The sequence below is a fragment of the Anser brachyrhynchus genome (genome assembly GCF_964034855.1).
Source record: "Anser brachyrhynchus genome assembly, chromosome: 12".
NCBI lineage: Eukaryota > Metazoa > Chordata > Aves > Anseriformes > Anatidae > Anser > Anser brachyrhynchus.
In genome coordinates, this window is record NC_137707.1 from 19,916,284 (window position 1) to 19,940,409 (window position 24,126).

At 38.1% G+C, this 24,126-nt stretch overlaps 1 protein-coding gene across 7 annotated transcripts in view; it reads left to right on the forward strand.

The window, feature by feature from the left end:
• Positions 1 to 24,126, forward strand: part of LOC308176799 (uncharacterized protein) — a 521,877-nt gene that overhangs the window by 178,267 nt on the left and 319,484 nt on the right. The window contains exon 1 of one of the 7 annotated variants that reach the window (XM_080553001.1): positions 2,420 to 2,926. The exons of the other annotated variants lie outside the window; for them this stretch is intronic. The gene's annotated coding sequence lies outside the window, so the exon portion shown is untranslated. Of the gene's footprint in view, positions 1 to 2,419; positions 2,927 to 24,126 lie in introns of those variants that run through there. 7 annotated transcript variants of the gene reach the window in all.

A 24,126-nucleotide genomic window follows, 5' to 3' on the forward strand; every position in this document is an offset into this window, starting at 1 on the left:
ACTTTCAGTCATTAAGCAAATTAAAAGCTCTTAACATCCGCTAACGCAGATGTATTCTTTCTTATTTTTCTTTAGTGTTCATAGGTTTGTCTCACTAAGAGAATTTTGCTTTTTAACTTACACTTGAAGGCAGATCACTTTATTATATGAGCTTTGTTCTGGATTCTTTTCTGTTTAACTGGCAACTTCTCTCATTGATTTGTGTCTTTATTTGCTCAGCTGTGGTAAGAGTTATCTGTTTCTTCTCTCAGGTCTATTAAAAGACCATTATCACAGCATTTCCTCTTGAGATCTTTTTACCCTTATCACATTTGCTATAAATTCATGAACTCCCATTTCACTTGAAGATATTTGTGCCATATGGGCCATTTTCTTTTATAATCAAAATGTAAAGGTAGGTTCCAATGTTAAGTGCCCATTCCAAACTTCTACTGTAGATGAATGATTTCTGCATTTTTTGCAATTACTACCTTACAAGAAATGACATCATGATAAAGACATTGCTTAGTAAGACAGATAATGGCAGTAAAAGCAAAAAGCTTGAAGGGGAGTTTTGCTTTCCTGATCCTTCAATTATGTTTTAAATGTAAAGTTAAATTTAATACACATTTTTTTTTATATGTAATAGCACACTGAATAGCAGGGCAAGCTCTACAGATGGCACAGACTCATCTTTAATTTGAAATCTGCCCTTTTACTCCAAAAGGTTTCACTCTTGTAATTACCCAAAGTGAATTGGGATAGGAGACCTTCAACAACCTCCCCCACAACTAACAACCCAGGAAATGCTGCCCTGTCTTCTTGTTCTCTTGAATATGTGATGGCATTTTACAGCCAAAGAGAGTATTTCCTAAGTGGAATGTGGAACAAAGTGACTTGCTAGTAGCATCACTGAACATTGTGCAAGGCATTTTTAAGCCAAAATCTTCAACTTCCTTGAACAATTTTTGAAAAGGGAAAGTATGTAGAAAATGTATTTTTGAACATGTTTATACAAGCTCACCAAAAATGTGTTTGAGCTGTTCACTGAACAGAAGTCATATTGTTTTATGTAGCTGACAAAATATGAACAAAAGCATCAAGGGCTAGTGGCATGTTCTACACAGTAAATCCAAAGTCAAAAGCAGAGATGTTAAATGGGTCCAAGAAAGTCATACTTCACATATACCAGGTATCTGGTGCGTCTGGATATCTTATCTCATTCTATAATCCTTTCAAATAATCTCCAATTACAGAAAAATATTGCTATTCCATTTCTAGTACAAACGTTTTTGACAACATGACTATAAGTTTGTGTTGACTACAGCAAAGGTTCCATGACACCTAAACACTGGTGACCCAATGCAATGTCCATGGTGATGAATTTTCTGTTCAAGGAGATTTTGTGTTCTGGCAGAAATGGAAAAAAAGTGTTCATTTTCTTTTTTATTAAGTCCTTAAAGTTAAAAACAAACAAACAAACAAAAACCCAACACAACACCCTTAATGAAAGCTAGTAATTACCAATAACTATCTGTGCAACAATTTGCGAAGTGTTTGTACCTGAGGCTTACATAGAAGGCTGGTAGAAGCTTGATTTTTGGATAGCTGTAGCCTGCAGTAAACCCAATCTAATCCCAGTTTTGCTGGGAAAGATGGTACAATGGCTGTTTGACTGAAGTATAAGAGGTCAGCTTGATCTTAGACTAAGAACCAGACTGATCACTGCTGGAAAGCAGTGAGACAAAAGACTAGAAGGATATTTTGGTTTCTTCTTTTCTGGAAGATCACAGAGCAGGAATTATTTGATTATTGTAGAAAAAAAGTTGTTTTCAGCTGCTTAAAAAAAATAAAAAAATCTCCAAATAATGGTGGCCAATATGCAAAGTTCAATGCAGTAACAATTTGGTTTTGTGCAAATAAAAGGATTGCAAGAAAATAATGAATTTTAAGATGTAACAAATGCCTTTGATGCCGAAGCAGGAAATACTGCCTTTGAATTTAGAAATGGGTGGCAAGTTCTCAAGTGTGGAAATCTTGTCTGTGATACTGTAGTATTATGGTTGCTGGGAAGAAAGAAAAGACAATAAAGGAAAGAATAATAGTACATTGATCAACTCTTTATCACAGCAGGGTAACTAAATCTGCTGTCACCAAACATATCACACAGCCACTTGATTAAAGTCCTGTAATTTGCTGGGATGGATGCAATAGTTGAGCTCTCGTCAGCAACTGTGGACAAAGGCAGATAAGGAATGCATTGAAATTACAAGAGCTTCCAGCTGAACACTCTCAATTTGCTTCTCAAAGGAAGAGGGTGTTCCACTGTTTTTCTCCATGTTAATAGCACAAATCGCTGTGTCCTTATGTTTTGTGAGCCCCTAATAAAACACAGTAGGGACATAACCACGTTCAATCAGTCCTATTCAGTTATCATATCAGCTGGGAGAAAGGAGGGGTGTTCTCTATTTAAAAATAAAGGAGAGGGTGGAAAGTTGAAGGCAGGGGGAGAACTCCAGGAGGGTGATAGGGTTATGCAATGTACTCTGAAGTGAGAAGAGCTATGGGAGAGGTATCCACTTTCAGAACTAGAGACACAGGAGGAGATGATATTGGTGCAGTATAGCCCATGCTGACTGCGCAATCACTCTAATTTTCATGTTTTTCTGTTAAGTGTTGCAGAATGCAAGGGTGTGTTAAGAGGGAAACCGTGGGATGTGATAGTGAGTCCTTCCCACTTTAGGAAAAATGTGGTTCCCCTTGTAATCAGGCAAAGAATTCCTTAGAATATGGCTGAGTGAGTAGTCCTTGGAGCTGAAAGGTAAACTGAGGCTGGCCTGAGATCACTCAAGCTAGCTGGGGCTGCTAGGGCCACCTACTGCAGGTCAGCCTTTGTGTAGGGGAAACTGAGAAATTAAAGGCAGGTGCCTTTCCCATGGCTCCACAGGTGAGTGTTCAAAGTTCATTTGTAGCTCAGTAGATGAGATGATAGGATGTTTTTCACAGTATTTGATTGTAGCCATATGTAATGGTCTAGCAGAGAAGAGCCAGGTCTCCATTTGCTCCTAGTTCTGAGTCTTTGACCTCACAGCACGTTATGGATTTGACCTGCTGAAATGTGAAGTCTTGCAACACTCCTATGAACAGAGGTTAGAAGGATTTCTCTTTAAAAAGGAAAAAAAAAAGTGACTATACTAAAATATCAGATTTAGAGCCATATAAATGGGCTGAAAATATACTCAGTCCAGTTTCTGCTTTTGCTACAGAAGTTTTGTATCCATTGTGTGAGAGAGTAATTCAGAGGGTGACTGCTATTTCATCAGCGATGCTTTGCTAGGAAATTACTTCATCAGGAGCTTTGTTCTCCTGATGTTACGTGAGCTTCTTTGTGTCATCTTGTACAAAAGGATTGCCGTAACTCGACAGAAAAGAGTACTCTGGATATTTTACATTTAGATCAGTGCTTACAAGGTAAAATAATACACCCCCAAATCTTTTAATTTTACTCTTAGAAATTGAGTTTTAACAGAGTTTCCCTTAATAAAGCTGTAGTGTTCCAGTTATGGGCACAGCCTAAAGTGCCCATATGTCATCAGATCAATTCTTCAAGCTGACAAAACTGTATACACTGTTATGTTAATTATCTAAATGTCCAGCATAGTTTAGCAGGACTGAAAGTGAAATATTAATGCTTTTTTTTTTTTTTAAATGTCTTTAATATATTCATGACCTTACTGCATGACAGAATACACAGCACTGCTATGATTTTGCTTTGGTCTCTGGTAGGTCAGTGTATGCTCATCAAGTAGCTATTAAGCCAAATTTGCTTTGCTTTATTTGAACAGCTGCTGTGTGATAAAAATTCATTACAGTTGGTTGATTTTTTTTCTTTAGCTAAATGTATTTGTTAGAGACTCTGTATAGAGAAAAGGGTTTGATTTTACTATTCCTATCAGGATGGTGATACTGTGTTTCTGCCTGTGACTGGTCACAGTCTCTGAAAACATGAAGGAAAAACGGCTGTTTCTGTGGAAGTAAAATATACTAGCAGTAAGTTTTTTAAATTAAAAAGCCTTGTTCTCCTACCAATAGGCTTGATACAATGGCTATTATAATCAACAGTAAGATTTCAGTGAACAGTAAGATTTCAGTGAATGTGCATTGGCTATTTTGGGGGCAAAAAGTGCCAATAGATGGGATATATTTGAAGCAGAAGGAAGCCATGGTCTGTCTGTTCATCTAGTTTTGGTTCTGTTTGAATGTAATGAGATAAATTCTTTGATAAATACACAAAGCTGTCAGATAAATGGTGATGGGTCTTTTTCCTTAAAGTAGGACAGGTCAAATCTACACTCTGTTTGATTGGAAATCCCTAACACTTTGAAATGGTAGATTTAACAACTTTTCTGTCAAGGACTATCTTTCCATAAGGGTGTGTATTTGTGTGTGTGTATCTAACAACTGATCTCCAGCAGTTAATAGCATCTCCTAGTGTATGCTACCACTGGCATTGAATTCAAATGTAACAGGGTTTATACATGATGGCAACTCACAAAAGGAAGCAAAACAGACAAAAGATTATTTTGAAATAGATTCTCAGGCTTATTGCTGGCAGTTTTTTTTTTTCTCCCAGATAATACTTTATTATAAAACATAGTTTCAGTTCCCTCAAGCTGTTTGTGAATTTATTGAATAGTTTAAACAGAAACATTTTTAAGCTAGATTCATAAGCCAGAGGAACTAAAGATGTAGGTCACTATTTTTCCTTAAACCATTAAGGAATACTTCCAGGGAAAGAAATAGCTGAATCAACCCAAAAGGACTGCTTATCCCTCCAGCCCACCTCTTCTGGGACTGGCCAAACAGTGTGGGAGACTATGAAGCATCTGAGATGCGCAGCTCCGTGCTCTGGTGACTGCTGCTCCTCACGGGAAATCCTTGTCTCACAGAGACCAAGCACAGGAACAGAAAACTGAGCAGTCAGTTCTGAATGTGCATGATTTTGAGCTATTAGATGAGACCAGTCAGGGATTATTCATCTCCTTCTTTTTACTTCATTTCTGTGACTGTGTTTTTTGTGCTTTTGTGACTGATACTACAAAGGTTTGTTTCAGCTGAAATGTTTTGAATGTATTGGTTCTCTGTGACATTGTGTGTCCATAAGAGCAAAAATTAGGATGGGGAGAAGGACATGGGAATAGTTAAAAGTCAGTACCTGACTTTTTTAAAAAGCAGATAAAACAATTTAAAATGTTTCATTCCAGAGACTGAGAATACTTCACTGTGCAAATAAGATATTTTTAGGTCTCAAAACAAGTAAGTCTTCTCTTGATGGCAAGCAGATGGAGTCATATTTTTTGTGTAGTTTATATATATAAGAATAACCACACATCATTTTCTGCTTTTATCTGTGCATCAAAATAAATTTGCATGGGCACCTTTTGTACTTACAGACCTTCTTACAGATCTGAAATGACAGGATTCAACTGGCTGTTGTCCTTAAAGTACATGCTGTTGAATTGTATCAAAAAGCATCAACTTGGAGTTTGCTTTGCTCAAAGTGACTGGCCTCACTGTGAGCACCCTGATCTCAGATACTGTCAGATTTGCACACTTTTTTTTTTTCAGTTTCCACTTATTAAAAAGAGCAAGGTTGGCTAAAAATAGCTGTCTTCAGGTCACAAAACTTTACTCACTCTGGTCTCTGCTTGTACTCTTTGCTAAATCTCATCTGAGATCATCCTTCTGTCTTTTCTTCTCAGTGAGTTTGTGTGGTGCCTGCAATCCAGATACCACAGTGGCCCTAAACTAACCTAATATTGCTAATTGGTTTGATTTTTGTATCTTTCTTCGGAGTGAGATTTCTTTTTTTTTTTTTTTTAACTTTTGGTGAAGATCATAGCAGCCACTGCAGTTGCACTAACTTGCATGGTTACCTTCAGATTAGGCGTATTGGTGCTGTTTGTATGGAGAAGGACACGTACAATCCATCAAGATGTTAGGGGTGAACAGTCTTATCAGTTCTTGCATCAGACAGAACTGAATGGAGGACTGGCAGTTAATGAGGAAAATGTTATCTTCTGGGGTTTACTTAAAAGTTAAGGAGGGACTGTGTGTGTGTGTGTGTGTTTTAAAGACATACAATACAAGTAAGTGTATTCATTATCTAAGTGTTCTTTGTAAATCTCTAAGTTTCTGCATACAGCTGTGGGGTACTTACTTTCCTGTCATGTAAACTCTTTATCTTTTCCTGTCTTAAATGCTCAGTGGTTGTATGCACAGACTTCCATGGCTCTTGGTTGAATAAAACAAGCCGACCTTTTGAAAACAAACATTCTAATTCACATTTCACGCAACACCTACAATTCCTGATTTGTGATCTCTGCTATAGTCATACATCCTTACTGGTCTCTTAAGAGTCTAAATACCTTCACATATTAACAAATTCATGAATATCAGAGGATTGAGCTATAAACTGAATGATTATTCTGCTGTACATGTTCTGAGGAAAATGAAAGGCAGATTTTTACTGTAATGTTTCACAATTTTTCCACTGGGATAATTGCATTTCTAATTTGTCAGTGTTGACTAGCTTTTGATTACCTTGGCAAATACTGTAATCTAAAGTCTCAGAGGAGGTGGGAAAAAAAACACACTCAAACCATATCCTATATAAGCTTCAGTTTGCCCACTAGGAAAAAACTGTGTGTAAATATAATTGTTTCAAGTACTGTAGTAAGCATACACATAGAGTCAAGGTCCTGTTATCCTGGCCAAAAAAAAAAAGGGGGGGGGGGATATGCAAATATTTTGGCATAGTTTTGTACATTACTTCAAAAGATAATGGAAGTGAGTTATGCATGTTTGTTTGTTATAAATTTGGGTAAATACTGAATGCTTTGTAGGATGTTGTTTTGGATCATATCGAAGAACAATTTTTAGTATGGGAGTCACCCTACTGAATTGCTAGAAGAAGAATCAGCTCACTTTTAGTCAAAGACTTTCTTATTACATTACAATAAATACATAAATACAAAGCATCATGCCTAGTATGAGGAAAAGTTCTGGGGTTGTGGAATGCCAAGAAAGAAACAGAAGCATTCAAATTGTATTTTTGTAGATATGACAGCTATAAGCTAAAGCACCTGACTGTTTTCTGTTCCATCTCATTACTATTTTGATGGACTTTCCATTTTACTAATTAGAAGGTATTTCTGCAGTACCTTTTAGCTGAAGTTTTCACTGTGTATCACCCAGTGTTTAAGCTCAGTTGCAGGTGGGATTAGGTTTTCAAGTCACATCACACTTTCTGAGTAGCAGCGTATGTACAACTCCTTTGCTTTTGGGGTTACTGCATAGGGTAGAGAAAGGTCAAAGTGCTGGAAGGATGTATCTAGAATCAGGGAATAATTTAGGTAATGCAGAAATTAGTGGCTGCTCTATGTTTTTGAAACATATATTTCAGAGTTTCAAGATAAGTATTAAATAGATTGAGATTTCTGAGCTCTCTAAATGAGATAATATTGCTTGCTGTTCCTGTATTTTAGACAGGTGCAGAAAAAAAATGAAAGGGCTGCTAGTTTCAGTAGCTTGCTTGTGCTCTTTGCAGTGATTTCAAAGGCAGACACACAGAAGTCCTAAAAAACAATTTATGCTTTGTGAAAGCATATTATTTTTTTCCTACATAACTTAGGAAAGTACCCTAGAGGATCTAGCGGTCAGTGTCCTTATGAATATAAAAATACTTTAAATACTACTAATTTTTAACACTCAACTTCAGTACACTTTTACACACCTTTTAAAGATGACCTGCAAAGATAGAATATGAGTAGCATTGCCAACATATGGCCCATATCTGCATCCAGGTCAAGGTGGCAATTTAGTACTGCACTGCTTGTGAGAACGTGGTGGAGAGGGGAAGCAGCTGTGAAGGAAGCCTGAGAGTTTGAAAGCTTTCTTCAGAGGAATAGCCAGAGTTCTCTCTCTTGATCCATAGTTTCTTGTCCCCAGAAAATACTTCTGCTTACAGGCACTCATCCCCACACAAGCAGCCCCAGGGTTGTGATTTTAGTCACAGGGCAATGGATTTAAAATTAATTTGGGATTGAAATTTAGGAATTTTTCCTAAAGTCAGTGCTTCGCTGCCCCATTGATAGGATGATCTTTTCATCTCTGGAGGTATTGTGGGATTATGTACATTGGTGAAGACTGAGATAGGAGCTGTGGGCACCGCAAGTGAGTCCAAGATTGTGAAGAAGGAAAGAGGCACTACTTGCAGCCTCCTATTACATGTATTGGTCAAGTTGGTCTCTTCAAGTGATTATTGATGAATCCAAAGAGACAACGAAGAGTTCTTTCACAAGCTCACTGAAAAAACTGGGTACCCCTAAAGAAAAATGATTCTTTAAGTACAAACTGTCTTTAATATGCGAGGGCTTTTAAGGTATGCATCTCATGCGATGCAAAATTATCAAAAGGATCTGAAAATGGACTTTATTTTACTCATATTCCAGTACTGTCATTATATGATTACATTTTGTAGTTCTAGACAGACCTTTGGCTGCTGCATGTTTTAATAAACTGTATCTGCTAAAGTGAGTTTCTATGCTAAAACCTGAAAATAAGGATTTATAATAATCACCGTGTCTGTAATGAGAGCACATTTTAATGTCTTTTCATGAAATAATGGTCCTCAGATGGATAATACTCTACACATGACAAAATGATTCATTAATAGCTTGCAAAATGCAAGTAAAGATGACTGAAAAAGATTTGTAGCTTTCTAGCTGAACAAAAACACTGATGTTCGTAATGGTAATAGTATACTTGACCTCTCTCAACATAGCCTAAAATTTAATTAAGAATTAATTTTGAACTTCACTGCTTCTTGATGGAAAATACAAAGGTTTTATCTGAAAACATGGTTGGTATTTTCCCTATTGCTTTCATGATCTCCATAGCAAGGATGTGTTAAAAAGCTGAAGGCAGGAAACTCAAGAGTTCAGATATACCAAAGAGCAGGCTGTTCTATTCCATCGCTCTTTCTGTAAGCAAAATAGGGACTGGAAAAAATAAATCTCTGTTATAGTATTTAGGATATATGTGTGTGTGTGTATATATATATATATTATATATAATCTCAGTTTTCCTGAGATTGTTCAGTAATAATGGTAATATCTGTTCTTAAACTTATTCGTACATAATTTTTGGTTAATGAAAGCATTTATAAGCTTGCATCTTCGCATGTACCTTAATATTTTGCTGGTATAAGGAAGTCATTCTGAACTCCTTTGTTTGCTCTTTTGACTCAAGATCATTTTGTTGGGGATAAAGCTGCAGAATAAAGTAGCCTTTCTCATGATGAAAAGTTTGAAGAAGAAACTCGAAAATAGATTCATTGGAGAGAATAAAATACACAAAAATTATGAAAAAAATCAAACTATGATGAAAGGAATAAAATACAAAATTCTGGAAATTTCTCTGTGGAGAAGGCAGAACAATTAATTCTGCTAGCACTACCTTTGCTCACTTTGCACTATCACTGAAAGTAATATTTTGGGTTCCAGTTAAAATAGGAGAGGAAAACATCCTCTTTGTTTACAGTAAGACTAGGTGAAGAAATACACAGCTGAATCCTTCAGGTCCAGCTCTCTAAATAGGACCGAACTGAAGGAAAACAATTCAGTCACTTTCTGAGGTTCTAATATCTTTGCTCTACCTTTCACAAATTATATTTCATGTTCATGTATCTTCTCAGCTGGGGCTTTGCTCTTCACAGGCAAATGGAATGGTATCAGTCCCTCCAGACTATATCTCCTCTACTGACACTCTGTGCCAGGTATGCAGATGCTGGAGATAATATTGCAAAAGGACCAAGGATTAATTTGGGTAGTTTTGCTTTCTGTGTTGGAAGTGAGCCCTTGTGTGTCAGTAAACAACCCATAATGAACAGCTCAGGGAAAACTGCAACCTTCGGATCACTGTAGGAGAAATAACAGGAAAAAGGTGCTTAATCAAATTTTCTATGTTCAAGAAATAGTTGGGGAACTATGTATTTGATTCAGCTTAGTTGTCTGATATTCAATCATTTCTAGCAAATATGAGTATTAAAACTAAGTCCATGAGAAAAAAAATTGTGTTCATATTATCTGTTGGATCTACTTTAAAACTTTTTGGGACATAATGACATCTGTTCATTTATTTTTTGCTGCCGTCTTGCCAAATAGAGGATGCCTACAAATGATACAATTGCTAGATGGGACAATCTAAGTCTATTTGTTACAGAGCTCAAAGAAAAACTTCCATCAATATAAACTTTGTTTTCTTGATAAATACAATACAGTCAATGAAATTCATATCATAGCTCTTCTAGAAAGTAGAATTACCATATTGGCCACTAGGAACAAGATTAAGCCAATGCTTTAAAAGCACTTTTTCTGTATTTGCCTTACTTTTTGCAGAAATCAGCCTGTTAGTTCCAAATCAGTGCCATTGTTTTGTTGGAGGTAGAAGAAATAGAAGGACAAGGCTTGTCTAACCTAGGGGAAAATGCAATGTAAAGGAATTTAGGTAGTGTGGTAACAACTTTGATAAATAAATTGGGGCAGAGTTCTGTTATACCTGTGCCTAACTAGGGATTGATTTTCTGCTTTCATTCCATGGTATTCCAGCATTTCTTTTGATTTTTGAAGCTCATAGAAATGCGTAGCATAAGAGAGATGATCTTAACATTGATGGGTATCACCAGCCTCAAATGCTGGAAGCAGCAAATGCAAAAGTGTAGCATCAGTTCTGTAAAAGAGCAGTGTGACACTAATCCACTGGGAACTACTTGAATTATTCAGATTAAGAATCAAAGGTAGAAATTCCCGTGGTGAAGAATGGGAAATCATCCAGTGTTTTTCTGGCGTGGTTGTTGCTGCTGAGTAAGCAAAATGAGAAGGCTTTAGATCAGTATTGTGTTAAGTTTTGCACAGCCATGATACTGTGATAACCAGCAGTGTCAATGCCATGAACAATTAGCTGCTGATGTCTTACTAGGAATGAATTTCAAGAAATATAGGTTGTAAGATCTTTGATATTTTAGATTTTCTTTCTGCCCCTAGCATTTTCAAAGAAATTACTGGCAAAACTCCCATTGGCTTCTGGGGTGAAATCATGCTCATCCTTTTTGTCCTTATTCCAATGAATATTCCTGATGCAGAGGATTAATGTAAGTATTTGCAATTCTGCTTCTGGCTGGAGCTCAAAAGGTGATGCTGCAGTCAGTCTGGAGAGTTGTCTCTTAAGATTTGTTTTTACTTAAAAGTGAGTGTTAGTCAGGAGGGTTCAAGTTTTCTTTCAGATGGTTTTTAGCCCTTCCTTAAAGGAACCATCATCAGTATGATTTCCTTTTCTGCCTAGTCTATATAGCACCCGATGCTACATGAAGTTATGTTTTAGTCTAAGGTTAAAGCAGAAAACATATGTGAGTGCACATATTATGGCAGAAATATGATAATGGCACGTACATTTGACAAGAAAAAAGATATTAAATAATAATAATAATGTTTGTGTAGAGGGTCTGTTTCCACAGTTTGTTTCCTTTCAGCTGATTCTTCTGTCAGTCCCTCTGGTTCTTGTGGACCACACGGCTTTCTTTCTTACTGGGGACAATGGTTCAGCCTTCTGAAGTGCAAAAGCTGCTTTGGTTTATTCCAACCCATTCCTAAGAATATCTACATATATAAACACATAATTGGGGTGGCTCTTGTCCCTTCTTCCATGCATTTTTTTTTTAACCTTGCTGTCTTTAAACTGAGAGTTTAATGTGGCTGTCAGGTAGGAAGAAATATAGTCAGAGCACAATCTTAAAATGCTGCAAACTTGCTATAATGTATTGGAGACTATTCTATGCTCTTATTAGGCTTAAAGACTCAAGTCAGTCTGTAATCTTGAAAAGGGGTCACCAACAAACCCCTCATAGTGAGGCAGGCAAAGGCTGTTGACTAGAACTGCAGGCAGTTTTCGTGGCTGCTGAGGCTGGGAAAATGATTATCTACCCTACAATCTATTAATGCTGATGTTACACATTCTACTTGAAGCAGCAGATTGCTCAGGCTTGAAAGCGTGCCAGAAGCATCTTCATTGCTTCCTCAGTTGTGCTCTCTTGAATGAAATCCAAAAGTTTTGAATTTGTATCAAATTGTGTTTTTTATGTAATTATGCTGTACAGTGAAGGGCACTGGCAGAGATGACTACTTTCCTCTATTCTATTTTCTTAATAGCTAGAATTTCCTCCTCAAGCATTTATAGTAATGTCAATAAGAAAGATTTTGAATAATATCAGGGGTATACAGTGACATTGTTTTGTGTATTTTGAGAATAATCATGTTGCATCTATTCTATAAAGTACTGAGAAGTAGAAGGATGAATCATTGAACTGAGTTTATTTTTAAACCTCATGTTTTGGTACCTAACCCTGTTGGAAGCATCCAGGACTAGTGGTAACTTTTTCATTTTCAGTATGAATGATTTTACTGTCTGTCTGTCTCTCTTTAAGAACTTTTCTTTAAATTGAAATGTAAACATTTTGCAGACCACAATACTTTAATATACAGCTTTACAGATGCTATATAGCAACATGAAGATGTCTTTCTTGAGAGCAACATTTGGTGAGGGTACAGAAAAATAAGTAGGAGGCAGTATCAATATCTTGCATTATTAGGACACCTACAAGCCTTTCAACCTTTCTAGTACTTTTTGATGACATGCACCAAAAAATAGAGTACATGTATACCTAACATTGAGAAGAGACTGCTTATGCTCAAATCAAGAAAAAAACAGGAACGCTTGTGTGCTTGACTGGTGCTTTGAGTCTCATGGCCACGCAGAATTCCACCGTGCCCTCTGCATTTTTGCAAGGGTGAAAAAGTCTCACATCCTGATTAGGCATCAGGAAACAGAATAGAATATCAGAAGAAGTGAAAGTTTGCCCTGAAGCTTTCAATATGAGCTTTTCCAACACTACTGTGTATGATAGTGTAGGAGAAGAAAGCGACACTTCACTGCAAGTGGTAACTCCGCTAGTGAAGAACTGCTCAGTGGTCCATCTGGTAGCATTGAATGAAAAAATGGCTAGTGAAAAGTTAATCTGGAAAAAGCATGACATTCCTATTGATAAAATAATTTTACTTATTGCAGGATAAACTATTAAAGAATGTTATCCTGCTCAGTAAATTTATTTTTGAAATATTGCGAGCAGATAAGAACTTTATTCAGTTTGGACTCTTAAGTAAGGAGCTGCTTAAGGTAAGGAATAAGTATGATGCTGAAAGCTCTTAATGCAGATATGTATCAATAGATAATCTGATTTTTAAGAATATAGGTATTGTTACACTTACGAAAACAAAGAACTCTGACCATGTATGTATTTTAGTCCTGTAACAGTCTTTCAAAGGATCTGTATGGCACGGGTATCTGCTCTGGCTGCACGTGCTGGAGGGATCTCTAGAGATCACCACACTCCAGTGAGCTGAGGCTGGCATAGCTAAGAGCAGCCACCCTGGGACCTTGGATTGGCAGCAGGTAGCCAGGGGTGACGTTGGAGAACATCACATGTTTACAGCTGTATTTATTTAATTAAAAAACAAACAAACATAATTTTTGCTCAGGAAAACCTACATAATCATTTCCCAACACCCTACTAGCCTCTGCTGGATCACCATAGTAAGAGTGGTCAACACAAGTGATTAGTACAAAAATTCCTGAATGCAGCAATTCACTCTTTATAAGAATTACTGTCATTAGGAGCTGCTTTGAATTATGTAGTTTTCATTTAATTAGGCTGTAGTAGTCATCTTCCATTTCATTTTGCTAACTGCTTCTCATGGTGCTTTACAGTAAAATCATTGAACGGGATCATCAGATGAGACAGGGACTCTATACAGAAATGAAATCTGCTCTATTAACCCCCAAGGTTTCACAAAGTTACTCTGCAAGTTAGAATCTCACCAAACAAGAGCCAGTGTCTTACGCTATAGACTTCTGATCTCATGAAAAGCATTAAGGAAAGCTTTTCTCCACTTCACCACCAGTGTTCACCACTTTCTGCAATTACTGGAAAGAACAGAGTGCAAGTAATAGCCCACTCTGCTAACTGCAAATCAAATACAGGATGTAGGTGCCCCCGGGATCACTGAGTCTGCTATCAGAAGAATGGACATAAACTTATTTTCAGAAATTGGTTATTTGATGTAAACTGAAGGAGGATAAGGAGAGGAAACAACTTCAGTGGTCAGTAGAGTTTCAAAGCAGAATCACTGTGTTCTGTGATAAAACTTAAGGGCATCTCTTGCATTGTGTTGTAGTGACATTTGAAAGACTGCTTGTCTCAAGAGATTGCTTAGTTGTATATAGTATGGAAAAAGTTGCAATTAAAATGGGAAGCTGAGGAACATGAGCACAGTAGTTTGCCAAAGCTGAAAAGATGCACAGTATTTCATAAATGCCATTGTCTTCTGAGCATGCAAAAAATATTCAAAGCATGCAAAGACTTAAAAGGACAAAATATAATAATTAAAAAGGGGGGACAGAGGCATATTTTATTTTCCTAAGGAGATTACAGTATTTAAATTATTTGTTGAATTTCAGTTTTATCAGATCCCACTTAACTAGAGAATAAGATAAGGTTCTAGAATATCAAATGAAGGTATCTTTGGTAACTAATTAGGTGAGAAGACAAATTGACTGTTATTATTTACTTACTTTTCTTGCATCTTTTGGAATAACAGTGCATTGCCCCGTGTTTGAGTGCCGTGTTTCATGTGGTTACATTGACCAGGATGTGAACACAAATGGCAAATCACAGGGTTGGAAGATGTCTGGTCTTTCTGGCATTGTCATCTTTTCAATGTTGCTTCCAAAGAGGGAGCTAAATTCATTTGTTAACTGCGGCTGTGCCCTCTACTCATAACCAAGTCAACACTGTTTTAAAGCTTTATTTCTATGGTTGATCATCTTTGGTGCACATATGGGGCCAAATTCAATGTGATTTTAGAAGCTGAATCTCACAGATAAAGATGCAAATAACTCAGCTTTTCATTTTAGATCATCACAAACAGTGTTTGCACATGTGAATGACAGAATGGTTGCCCTGTTGTAGTGTGCAGTTCTGTGCCCTCCACCTGTAGACGTGGAGGCTTGTTTGCTGGACAGAAATGCTCACACATCTGTATCGTGTGTATGAGCAAAGTTGTGTCTGCTGGAAATGTCATAGTCTTGTTTGCATATGCACTGACCAGCTAGAATTTCCACATACTTTCAGTCCTAAAGTATGTTCTTTTTTTCTTTTAGGAAAGTAAAAAGCAGAGTGTGACAATGATGTGGGAAATATTTAAGAAGTTTTATGTACTGACACACATTAAGACTTACAGAGTGTAAACTGATTTTCATTACGAAACTGCTATTCTTATATGAATAGGCAACTGGAAGAAGACTTCAAACATTGGATTGAAAACAATTTAACATTTCCTAAGAGTCTGGCTGGATTTCTATATCCTGGCAAATTTTTCATGAAAGAAAATTAATATTCAGAAACATGATTAGAAAAATAGTGGGGCCTGCTTGTTTGTTTATTTCTAAATTATACCCAGTAGATCTATTTCATGTTTTTCTTTCAGTGTGATTTCTTCTAAGTGCCAGTATCTATTACTATGAGGCTGACAATTTCCATTACATGTTTCCAAGTCCTACCAAAGAAAGCACGTATTTGTCTCTTTCTGAACATTATGTTAACTTCTGGAACTTCTTCCTCTGCTTTCCTGGATCAGCCCATCTAATAGATACCTTCAGCAGCACTGGGGAAAACTGCACTTTGGACAGCCTTTTTTTTTTTTTTTTTTTCTAGCGTCCTGAAGAGGGGAGAAAAAAAAATCTTGCCAAGGATGCAGCAATGTGAATTGTTTTAGGATGCTCCTCTGTAACGTGGACTTGAATTTGCCTGCATTGTTCGTTTAAAACAGGATTTTTTTCTACCCATGTAACTTGCAAGACTTCAATACAATTGCTTGTAGCTTACAGCTTGCAGGCTGTACAGGTGTCATCTGTTCAGAGGATCACTCTGTTCAGCGGAGGAACTGAAAATGCGCTGTGAGCACTGCAGCTGGGGTCTGGGGATTCCCTGAGTTTGTGTCTAATCTCTGTTCCAGCCTGTGAGCTCCTGAGCCTGGCTGTGCAGAGTAGTAGGAGTACAGTGCAGGTAGCTAAATGAAATTAATCAGTTGACTTGGTTGTTATGGATAAAGGAAATTAAGTATGCAATGCAATCTTTTCCTTAAAACTTCTGGTCTGTAGGAAGAACTGGCAACACATTGGCTAAACTAGTTCCAGATTTTCAGCAGCCTCACCAGCTGCTATTCTGCTCAACTTGCATTTTATATGGTAGAGCGGCTGCCATACAACAGTTGGTGAGGTGCTTCTTAATGTTGTGTTAACAAAGCATTTTGTCCATTGCAAAGCTTTATCTTTTCATATACAAAAGTGATTAACAGATACCACTTTGTTGTGCAAATAATCCTTTCAGTCCTGTGAAGTCTCCTTCCTCTTCTGCTGGAGATTCTGCACAGATAATGTCTGTTATGACATTTTATTATCATGTTTGAAGAAAATGCAATATGTGATCAGTTTAATCCAGCAGTTTGCACAGAGTAAAAGGATTTATTTGGAACATGTCCCTAGCCCTGCAAACTGCTGACTTAACGGTACAGCTGAAGGTATACATACATTGCTGAATGCGATTTCATTTGCTAACTAAATCAGCAGCACTTCAGGACTATGTGGTTTTGAAATAACTTTGACATTCCCAGCAATCATGAGAATGATCAGTGTTTTGATGATGCTTGGAGCAATGCTTAAATAAAACAAGTGGTAAAGCTGATGCTTAATTGAAAATTTACAGTTCTGTTATTGAGGAAGTAGGTTGTTATTTTTAGCTTTACAGAATCACAGAATTAACCTTAAGAAAATTAAAGAATAAATTTAATTTAATAAAGAGTAAATTAAATTAAAAAAAATAAAAATTTAATTTAATAAAGAGTAAATTAAAGAATAAAGAATTAACCTTAGGTAAAGAATTAAAGTTATGAATATAAAATATATATAAATTTATACATATAAATATATTTACATATATTTATATATAAATAAAGAAAAGGTAAAGAATTAACGTTAAGTAAAGTAAAAGCAAAGAAAAATACTGGCTTCCCAGGATTCTTGTTGTGATCACTGTTTCTGATGTTTTGCTTTTTCTTTTAGGGAATTGTTATTTCAATCTGTAGTTACACTCCTAACGTTTTATTCATATTTAATACATATTATGGGTCAATTTTTTTCTCTAAATTGTGTAAACACAGGCCTCCAAGTTTTTAAGGTGATCTAACAGCTCATAAAATTTGCTGAAGCATCTGTATCCATTTGCAGCAAGTGGGTGGGACACCACAGAGGGGTCCTGACTGAACTCAAAGGAAGTGTTTCACATGAGTGTACAGTTTCGTAATAGACTAAGCTTTGCTGGGTCAATTTTAGTGTTAATTTAGCTTTAATTCCCTGCTGCCATATCTCAAGTGGAGTTGCTTCATAAAGGGCACTTGTGGTGCTATTGAACCAAAGGAAAAAACAATTTTTGCAAGTGTTTTTCCAAGACACTTTTTGGGTTGGGTGTGTATATACTTATATATGTATCTGTTTATAATGTGAAAGCTGATGATACAGCCAGCATACTCAAGGTACCATGTTAAGTGAATACGTCCCATTTGTCTGCAGATCTTAGGTGTCATTAAGGTAGCTCCTGACTGTATTTGTGTAAATTTGTGTTCTTCCTTGCTGCTGGAGGACATTACATGCTCCTTCGTTGCAATTCCACATGCTGTGATGCTGTGGTGACCCAAGCGCTCTGTCACCGGCAGCTTGCAGTTGGGGATGATAACCGGGCTAGGCTACACGAGTTGGAGTTGGTTAGTTATGGGAGACAAGAAAGGGAAAAGAATGCATTTAGCATGGGAGTCCCGGCACATGCAGTGATTGGTGCAGTTCATTGATCAGACCCAGCACACGTTTTCAGTAGGACTGGGGCTGGCAGAACTGCACGTTGTGACCCAGGGGCTGAAAAGAGATGTGGTGATGGTTTCAAACTGGGTAGAGAGGGCTGCTGTTGCCTACAGGTGTCCACCCAGCCCTTGAAGTCAGGATGCCTGTTGTGAGCATGGATCAGTTCCTGCGGGGCTGGTGTTTAGCCCAAAGCATTAGGGTAAGTGACTGCAGCCTGAGGCTGCCTGCTGCCCTAGTGTAGCCCTCCTTCAAGGGCAGCAGCGTCTGCCAGGGCACCGCTGCTGCCCATCTGCATCCCTTGGCCAAAACCGGCCATGGGCTGGAGATGGGTGCTGTCCTGCGGCTCATCCTTTTCATGCAGGAACAATTTGGAACAGTGAATCTAGTGAAGTGCACATTTACTTTCTTTATATGATGTGTTTTTATAAAGAGTGTGTATTCAGAGAAAATATATTTATAGGAGGGAAGAATTGTTAGCGAGAGCCTCAGTTCCAGATAAGTGGTGTTCTAAGGCTTGGACTGTGTCTATTAGCAGAAGTGTAAATAACTTGATTTTTATTTATATATATGTAAGATGAATGATTGGAATGAGGGAATTGTATTTGTGTTGCTTTTCCTCAGCAAGTCGGTCTTGTCAACCTGTAATGCTAGGCCTTAAATTTGAATTAATGGTCTCCAGCAGTTTGTTATGGTTTTGCCAGGCAGTGGTTTAAGGCATTTTATTTGCTAAGGTGACATTTCTGATTAGCAACAAACTGACTATTAGATTATGTCAACCTAGTGGGTGTTATCAACATCAATAATATTTTCACTTGAAACAAAACAGGATGGCAGCTCACAAGAGCGGGTTTTGCCCAGGGATGAATTGATTTTCTATCATTTGAGATCCTGCAAGACAGCTAGCTGGAAACAGTGTTTGAATTTTCTCTTCTTCTATTAAACACGCTGAGTTTAGACTTCAGCTGCAGCAAAACCACTGCACTGAAACAATATAAATCCACACCAGCTGAGAATGTTATCCACTGTGTATCAGAAGCCTTGCTCGAATTGAATTAGCTGCTCGATTGTTTTGACAAGATTAAGATGTCCTCACAAAAATTTTGATGCATTTGAAGCAGAGAAGCTGGCTGAACTCCCATATGTTATAGTGTCATTGCTCTTGACCAGCCATGTTTTTGGGGAAAAAACTGTTAATTTGTGTCCAGAGCTTGTTTTTTAAAATTGATTACATAGATAAAATAGATTAGTCTTTCAAAAAACAAACAAAAAAAAAAAGGAAGATTTTTGAATAAGTAAAATCTGGGCTTTATTCCTTCCATTGGCACTCCTAGTGACATGTGGAAGTACAGGAAAGAAGTGCCATTACTGAGCCCCATACTTTTTGTGAACAATAAGCTTACCTGTCCTACACTGGTAACTTCGAACAAATTTATAAAACACCCTCACATATCAGATACTAATAAATTAGTTTCCTCCAGTTTCTACCTTCTCTTTTCCAGTTTCTTGCCGTCAGTAAATAGAAGTTGGTCTCTTCCCTTGCCTAATTTGACAGTTTTCATATTAACTGAGGCAAGATGTGGGTCGTTTGCTAGCTGTCAGTTAACTGACATTTAATGTCTGCTCCTTTTTTAGAAATTGCCTTGAACCAATTTACAGAATGCTGCATGTGGGGCTGCAAGCAGGAGGGATGTGCCTTCAGCCAGGCAGGGGGCTGTTCTAGACAACTTAGATTAATGGAATGGTCTTCCATACATTTTATTTTATTCCTTTGCCCTAACAGCTGGAAGCTAGAATCTTCTTAACAGGTTCATTTATAATATTGGGGGAAATAAATAATCAGAGTATGTCTGTAATCTTATTAGAAATTGCATGGAGAAGATAATTTTCCATGGTGGTATTGAAACATATTTTTAAAATCATTTTAAGTTCTAATCTCTTGTTATTAATTTGTTCACTATTATCTTGTGTTTAAGAAGCACAAGGAATCTGCAACTTTTAGTATGGTTATGATTCTCCCCAGCCTAAAAAGGGCTTGCGAATTTAAACATTAACAGGTAATAAAAGTCAGGTGTTAGAAGCCTTTCTTTTTATGCTGGAGCTTTACCAAAATCTTTTCTTGAGCCTTTCAAAACCTGTACTGTCACTCTGATCTATAAGATATACACAGTCATAGCCTAAACCCTAATCCAATTCTTAACCCAAGGCAAATGACCACCAAGGGGCCACTTGCTGCTGCTCCAAAATGTGCTTCTGGAAGACTAGTGTCTATTGCTCAATTTCTAGCCCCTAACCAGTGCCCCAGGTGAAAATTTGCCTGAGGCCAAAACCAGACAACAAGCAGCTGCCAAATAACTATTGCCCTGAACAATATCACAAAGCTTGCAAACACATGCTAAAGCACAGGCCAACTCTTCACACACTGCAGAAGCCTACCCCTAGCCCATTTCTTACCCTGGTTGAAAACTGTCCCCCCCCCCATATTTCTGGCAAAATGTGAGGTGTGGAGGAGAGTTGGAGAGTTCAATGAAAATCAGACTTTCAGAGATCTGATATTACTGCATGCTTAGCTAGAATTTTTTTTTACTGTTCCCGGTAATGCGATGTGCTAGCAGAAGATAAATGGTAGGTTTGCTGTCCTTTCCTTTCCCATCTCATGATTTTAGAGGATTATCATTTAATGCAGTGTGTCTAATTGTCCAGCTAAAATGTTAAAAGTTCTCATACAGTGAGAGACCAGAGCAGTAAATCATTCTTAAGCCACTTCAGGATAAAACTGAAATCTTCCTTCTCTCCTTTCTTATATCAAAATCTTCAGAGAAGACTGGTACCAGAAATAAAAATAAGAGATGCTTCTTTGTCAGAAGATTGTGTAACAGCCTGTTCTTCATAAACACATTTACTCTTTGAAGATCCAGATATTGAGGACTATATTCTAATAATCCTATGGGCTAGATTCACAAAAATGATAAGAACACCTGAGAATGTGGTATATTCCAAATGTAGCATGTTGAACCACTGCTCAGTTGCTGTATTGGGTGTTGTTTAGTTTCCTTTTTAATGAAAAATCAGACGCATGTTTTAGGTACCTAAGGATTTGGGGACAGGCATCAGATTGCTTTATTGACAATGACAATTTGTTGGGCAGAATTCACGGGTCAGGTATCTCCCTTTGCATGAGTACAACTTTGTAGGTATTTGGAGTGCACACTTTATTAGCTTGTGGCATTGTAGGACATGACGGAAAACAGCTGGTTGAGTAGCTTAGTGACAGAGAATTGAGCCAGGATGAAGGTTCAGTTCCCCTTCAGTCCAAAGGGATCACTACCAGGCTGCCCAGTGGTGTCAGGGCCTTGCTTGTAGTCAGCAGCTATAAGGATAGTGCCACAGTTTACAGCATGGGCAGGGGAGGGTCTTAGTCCTTCTGCAGTAGACTTTTAGGAATTTATTGAAATAAAGGCTGGCAGTTTCCATATAACTATGCTAGAGATGCCTAAGTAAATGGAGGGTTAAAGGTTGTGAATCACTAATGGAGGTAACTAATCTGCAGAGGTGGGACTCAGAACATAGTGGTGTGTTTGGTTTGGTTTGATCAGTCTTGGATAGCTTGTGAGGCTGTTCTGTAGCATCCAGTTGTTGCCCCGTGTTGAACACTCAGGGTGCGTTGCTCAGGCAAGGCACTGGAGGCAACGCATTTTACCCGTTGCTTAGCGCTGTTATTGTCACAATCCTCCGTGTATGGGTGAGCACTTGAGGACAGGACGCCATCTACAGGTGCCCTTTATTCCTGGTCTCTGTCCAGAGAGCCAACTGTGATTTTTCAGAGGACAAAATGGACCACATGATCACTCCCACAGGCTTTGGTGCTCTTCCAGCTATTTTTTGTTCACAGCCCTTCTCTGCAAGGTAAGGTGGACGAGGGGGTGAAATGTCTGTGACTTGCAGCCATGAGCTGATAGAAGATGTTCCTGGGAAAGAAGTAAGCCAGTAACCTCCAAATGAAGGAGGAGGCTCTAACAAATCTTGGAAAGGAGAGAGGATGGTTGGGAATATTTATTTGTAGAAGCTCAAGGGAAGGTAGGAATAGGAACTACCAGCAGCAATCTTCACAAATATAATGTATTGGGTGCTTATCACTCAGCACTTTGAGTGCTTAGGACCCTATATGATTCCCAGGGTCAGCAAAATAGAACTATGGCTCCATTTGGAGAACCAAAGGATACTTTGGGGAGACATATTTTGTAGACAGTTCCTAGAATTACACCTAATTAATTAGTGGGAAAGTCCTAGCTATGCTGTATGGAACATTCATTGCCATATCAATGAAAAACTACCAGCTCCAATGCATACTCTGCAAAACCCTGCTGTAATTAGAACTTAATGATTTTTCTCATTTGAATGATTCGTTTCTAACTTCCCTGATCTCCCAACTAATCCAACCATTTATTATAGGCTAGGTCTAAAGGAAGGCTGAGTTGATGAGTTTGGTGCAGAAATCACACTTTTTGTTTTGTAATTAAGTTAAATGTCTCTATTTATATTTTGGCGGGGTTGGAGGGCTGTTACTGTTGTTTTTACCTTCTCTGTTTTCATAGCATAAAAGAAGAAATTACACTAAACTGTGGTGCAGTCCTGAAGGATGCTTGTCAGTGAGTAGGGTGTTAAACCAATAGCAAGTGTATTTGTTTTGGGAACATACAACACGCTGCATAGAGAAGTGCCCTGCATTGCTGGGTGCTAGTCCTTGCTGTGCCATCTCTCTGCAGGTAAAATTGTCATCCATTCTGTTCCTCGGGTTCCAGTTCCTGAAAGTAGGATCTTTGTGTTTACCAACCTCACTTTATTGCGGCAGTGCCCAACAACTTGGTGAAAAAATAAGACACCCCCCCCCCCCTTGCTAAATACAGAACAGACAGATGGTCCCTGGCCTGAAGACCTTACAGTCTGTTTTCTGAACCTGGACTAGTATTGCCAAAACCCGTACGCGAAATTCTTCATCACACTGTTCAGCAAGCAGTGTTTCCTGCCAGCAGCTCTGCCAGTTCCCCCTGTCCAGGGGGCAGGCAGCTGCGGTGGGCTTGCTCAGCCTGCCCAAATCTGCCCAGCTGGCTGGAGCCCTGCCATGAGCAGCAGCTGCCCTGGCTGTTCCACATGCCCTCAGCTGTGCCTCCCTGAGCTGCAGTGCTGCAGGCACCCAGTTATGTCTCGTCTGCCTCATGTCCCTCAGCATAGAGCAGGGAGGAAGGCAGCGTCTGGCCTCAGGGCTTGGTTTCAGCAGTCTGTGGGCATTGGGACGTCATTCAGCTGCAAGGGTATTGAGGCTTTCCTCTTCTAACTGATCCATAATATCAAAACAACAAAGTGAATTCTCTCCCTTCCTCTATGCAATAAATACCATTTGAAATTATAGGGAATTAGACACCTTTTGGAGTTATAAACTGAAACAGCTGCATGCCAAAAATAATAGGAGAGGGCAGCATAGATTGCATTTTACCTCCTCTGCTCCAAGCATTTTGTTATTTCTGTGTCGTAGCAGAAGATAGTCAACATTTCAAAATGTCATCTTGTTATCATACCAAGAGTAACTTGTATTTTCTTCCTTGTGGAAAAGAAAAATACTACCTGGGCTTCGGGTACACATCCCCATTGTGTGCTGCGTTTCTACCTCCACTGACAGATGTTTCAGATGCTGCTAGATTCTGTAATTCCTCTGCTTTGCTTGTACTTCCTAGAAGTCTGCTGTAGAAACAGTTAACTATAATGTAAAACACAAGCAGCCTGAGAAACAATGTTTTGCCAGTGCATAGAAGTCTGTTACTTGCTTAATTAGTTATGTTAAACAACTTAAGCTTTGGCAGTATTAACAAATTCATTTAATTGTAGTAAATAATGAGGATTATAATAGAAATAGACCTTTGTCTGCCACACAGATACAAAGTTGTTCCAAGTTTGCTTCATACTTGCTAAATCAGTGCTGATCAATGACTGGCATTGGCCAGACATAATATATTTGCACTTCTTAAAAACTCTGGGGAAAGGAAAGCCAGTTCAAACATGCTTTGAGGA